Here is a 5,487-nt window from a genome sequence, read left to right on the forward strand (position 1 = left end):
ATTCCACGACTCACCCTTTAACTTTGCCAATGTGGTGGGGAATGGAAGGGGTCTGAATCCTTCCCTATCTGTCATCCATCATGCCAGTCTGCCCCATACTCCTAAGAACATTACACATATGAGCCCAAGAGATCTCTCCACCTCACTTACAGAACCGTTGTGCCCACTGTGCACTTTCCTACGTCCCAAGGATCAGTAAGGTATACAGTGTTTGCCCTTAATCAGTTCCCAGTCCAGTTGCAGACTGAACTCAACACACAGTATAAGAGATACTTGGACAGAGGCAAATGCAGGTGCCTTGCAATCAGAGAAAATCAGTATCTAGGGGCACCTGGGTGGCTCAGTGGTTGAGCATCCAGCTTTGGCTCAGGTCGTGATCCAGGGTCCTGGGATGGAGTCCTGCATCGGGCTCCCCAAAGGAAGCCTGCTTCTCCCTATGCTTATGTCTTTGCCTCTCTGTCTCTCATGCATAAATAAATAAAATCTTTTTAAAATGAAAAGAAAATCAGTATCTAGTACAAACAGGTATACCCGGGGAGCTTCTACAAGTGGAAAGGACACTAGAACAGAATCTTTAGGGATGAAGCTGGTTATGGTGATTATGATTTTTTTCTTTATGATTTTAACACAGAAGAGTCCAGAGCATGTTTGAAAGATGGACTACAAAAGTTACAATTTTAGTTACAAAGTACTAAATCAAAAATACAGAAGGGAGAGATAATCCAATAGAAAGAGATCCATGCAGAGGTGGGAGGGGACAGGATCCAAGCACAGAGGTTGCTAGAAAGGAGAAGAGACATGTCTTGCATTGATTCAGGTGGAAAGAAGAGAAGATTGGTCCAAAAGCAATCATAATTATAGATTTAGTGGTGGAATTCTGAGGGAATTTCTCTATGTAATGTATGAGGCTATAATTTCCCCCAAAGAATTATCTGAGAAGATGCTGGGGAGTGAGGAGGTGAGTCAGAGCTTAGAAGGGTGGAGACAGGGCAGCCCGGAGGGTTCAGCAGTTTAGCACTGCCTTCGGTCCAGGGTGTGAAACTGGAGACTGGGGATCGAGTCCCATGTCTGGCTCCCTGCATGGAGCCTGCTTCTCCCTCTGCCTGTGTCTCTGCCTCTCTCTCTTGTGCTCTGTGTCTCTCATGAATAAATAAATAAAATTTTCAAAAAAAATGAAAAATAAAGTTCTAAGAAGTAATCAAAGAAAGAAAGAAAGAAAGAAAGAAAGAAAGAAAGGTGGGGACAGTAGGAAACTGTCATTGAGGGAAGTCGTAAATGTGAAAGATTGTCCTAAAGTTTTGGGGACCACCCAGTTGAGGTTGGTGACTGTGAATAAAAAGAGATATCATTTTCTACTTTTTTGTGTTTTTCTTCATTGGTGCTCAGCTGCTTGGTACAGAGAAGATGAGAAGGATGATGATTGGATCCATTTAAGGCTATAATTTACCAGGCAGACATGATAGAAAGGCTGAGAGACAAAGACATTTAAGATACTAGTTAGAAAAAACAAAAAACAAAAAACAAACAAACAAAAAAAGATACTAGTTAGAGAATGATTGAAATTAAAAACGAACAACAACAACAACAACAAACATGGACTCTTATGCTGGAAAAAAAGGCTGGAAATATAAGAATGGACTGATAAAAGAAGGAAAGTGCCAATGAGTTGGCACTTCCAATGAGATTAGAGAATAGGTAAGACTAGGGGTGCCTGAGAATCTGAGCTAGAACAGGTGGTCATAGTAAGAAAATGCAGTGTTTGGAGCAGCTCTTTCCACCACAGGTCCTGTCCCTGTGCCTTAATAAAAAACACCTTTTTGCACTAAAAGAAAGAGAAAGAAAGAAAGAAAGAAAGAAAGAAAGAAAGAAAGAAAGAAAGAAAGAAAGAAAGAAAGAAAGAAAATGGTGTGTTTCATGTGATGATTGTGGAAGTAATGTAAATTTTTTTTTTAGTTGATAATGATAAGGAAGGTTGCTTGACTAAAGTAGAACGACAGAGAATGTCATCAGAGGTGAGAAGGTCAAATTTTTAGATGAGATGCCATAGGAACATTTATATTACCTTGGAAACGGCAGGAGTTGAAGTAGAGGAAGACCCTTAGTCATGTGTTGAAGGCTCTCGTGAATAAAGAGGAACAACTAGGAAGTTGGCAGATGATGCTGAGGAAGGGAAGGAAGTGTGACATATCCCTAATGCATGGATTCAAATCAGCAGGGAGATGTGCAAAAATATAGGCAGCAGCTGGGAATAAAGATGACACAGATACCATTTCTGGACCGTGGGTACAGTATATCAGAAATAGTTCTCAAATCTGTCCACTCTCCATCATTATCGCCTAGTCCGAACCATCAGCACTTCTCTCCAGGAGGACCACAGTAGCTTGCTAAATGGTCGTCTGGCCTCAGGTCTTTCCTTGCCTTGCCATACTTCTTCCACATTGAGTAAGACTTATTTCCAAAAATTAGCATCTGATTCACAGTGCTAGTATCTGAATGAAAGTAAGAGCATTCAATTAAAAAAAATACTTAGCAGACTGGAAAAAGAACTCTTGTAGTCATTACTGTATTACTGATGCTGTTTTAAAACTGCAGTTTATAGGGACACCTTGGTGGCTCAGTGGTTGAGCATCTGCCTTCAGTTCAGGGCGTGATCCCGGGGTTCCAATTCCATTTTTTCTATTGATTGGCTATGTGACCTTGGGAGGACACAGCCCCTCTATTTCCTCATGGTCTACATTGTCCTTTAAAGTCAATTCAAGTTCAAAATGTTTTTGATTCTAAAGCCTAATATAAAAAGTGAAAGAATATGTATTGGGCCACTCCAGCAGAAGGGGAAAATGAAGGCCTTACTTATTTATACAATGGAATGCTATACAGAAATCAAAAAAGAATGAACTAGATGTGCACATAGAACATAAATTGTTCCAAGAATATAAAGTTGAGAGGAAAAAAATGATAGGAATAGTATTCACACAAATTTTTAAAATATACCAAATTAGGGGCACCTGGGTGGCTCAGTGGTTGAGCATCTGCCTTCAGCTCAGGTCATGGTCCTGGGGTTCTGGGATCCAGTCCCGCATCAGGCTCCCCGCAGAGAGCCTGCTTCTCCCTCTGCCTATGTCTCTCCCTCTCTTCAGGTCTCTCTTGAATAAATAAATAAAATCTTTAAAAAATAAAATATACCAAATTAATCTATGTGTTTTTAATTAATCTGTATGTATATGGTAAAAGTATAAATATATAGTTAGGTAGGATGCATATCAATTTCAGTAAAGTGAGAGGGCATGGAAAGGGATAGGACAGGTGGGGAAGGAACTTTTATGATTTACAGTGCTATAACTCTTCTGAAAAGTCTAATACAAATATTGCAAAATGTTACTCTCTGTTAGTATTTCAAAATGTTAGTATTTGCCAAAATGTTAGTATTAGTATAAATCATGGGTGATGCGAACATGGGTATTTGGTTTATGATTCTTTGTATTTTTCACCATTTAAAAATGTTTTTTAAGAATTTATTTATGTATTTGACAGACAGAGAGAGAGAGAGAGCGCACAAGCAAGGGGAGCATCAGGCAGAGAGAGGGAGAAGCAGCAGGGAGCCCAATGCCAGGCTTGATCCTAGGACCCCAGGATCATAACCTGAGCCAAAGGCAGACGCTTAACCACTGGGCCACTCAGGTGTCCCTCATTTAAAAATATTTAAAACTTTAAAGACACCTGGCTGATTTAGTTGGTAGAACATGCAACTCTTGATCTCAGGGTTGTGAGTTTGAGCCCCACCTTGGGTGCAGAGATTTTAAAAATAAAATCTTTAAAATAAAAAAATATATATTTTATGTAACTATTGCCCACATTGGGAAAAAATTAAATAAAATATTTTAAATTTTAAACATTTATAAAATATTTTTTAAATTACAACTGAAAATTAGAAAGGTCTGCCCTGATGTCCTTCTTAAAATTGCAACTAACCTCCTCACCCCTCATACCTCTGCTCCCCCTTACTCTACCATTCTTATTTTTATCATTATATATATCATTTCCTAACATACCTGTTTATCATTTTTTTGTCTATCTCCCTTAACTAATATGTAAGCTCTGTAAGGACAAAGATCATTATAGATCAGTGATGTGTCTTAAGTGCTTAGGAGAGTGCCTGGCACAAAACAGATATCCCAGAAACATTTGTTCAGTGAATGTGTGGATATGCAGAACCTGACTGCCTATGTTGAATTCTGATGCTACCACTTTCCACCTGTGGCCAAGATGCTTAAATATTCTAAGTCTGGGGATCCCTGGGTGGCGCAGCGGTTTGGTGCCTGCCTTTGGCCCAGGGCACGATCCTGGAGACCCGGGACTGAGTCCCACATCGGGCTCCCAGTGCATGGAGCCTGCTTCTCCCTCTGCCTATGTCTCTGCTTCTCTCTCTCTCTCACTGTGTGCCTATCATAAATAAATAAAAATTAAAAAAAATTCTAAGTCTTAGTTTTCCTATCCATAAAATGGAAACTATAATAGTACCTACCTAAAAAGGTTGGTGTAACTACCTATAAAATGCTTTAGAACAATGCCTGACATAATGTAAATACTCAATATATATTAGCTATTCTTCTTAATATTATTATTAATATTATTATATTGTTATTAGAAGGTCTTAATCATGGTTGTGGCCCTCAGCATGATTCCTGGGATGTGATGATCTCGACTGCATGAGTCCTGATAAGTCTGTGTGTCAGGGTACAAGACAGTTATCGATGACTGATTATAATAATAGGAATATTCTAGGTATCAACTGTAGGGGTTCAGGGAAAGCTACCCCAAAATATGCCACTCTGGCAGAAGGATCATTTTAAGTTGAGGACGATTGAACAGAAACAAATACAAGAAGGGAAGGATGATTATTAATCACTGGAGACAATTATAGACTCTAATCAGCCCAGAGAAGGCACCAGAGGAATCCATATAACAAACTCACTGAAACCAACCTTATCTTCCATTAGTCCCTCTGTATATTTACCTTCCCACAGTTTGCCCTCCCTGCAAACCTAAACCCTGTTTCTTCTGTCTCATTTTTTCCCTACAAATTCATTGTTCTTTTGTTTAGATGCTATATAAGCCCAAGTTCCAACCACTCCTTTAACCACTCATCACTGAATTTTTCCCATGTGTGCATGCAGGCAGTACATGTGCTGATAAATTTTGTTTTTCTCTTGTTAATGTGTCTTTTGTCAGTCTGATTTGCAGGACCCCAGGCTAAAAGTCTAGGAGGATAGAGGGATAAGGTTTTCATTCCTTTACACAGCTTATTTTGTCTTATCAATAGAATGTTAATCAAATATGGGAATGGTGAATTCACCAGGCTAGAAACAGGCCTATTTTATTTTATTTTATTTTATTTTATTTTATTTTACTTGAGAGAGAGAGAGAGAGAGAGAATGCATGGGGGAGGAGAAGAAGGCAAGGAAGAGAGAGAATATCAAGCAGGTTCCA

Source organism: Canis lupus, chromosome 5 (genome assembly GCF_048164855.1).
Source record: "Canis lupus baileyi chromosome 5, mCanLup2.hap1, whole genome shotgun sequence".
In the NCBI taxonomy this organism is placed as follows: Eukaryota; Metazoa; Chordata; class Mammalia; order Carnivora; family Canidae; genus Canis; species Canis lupus.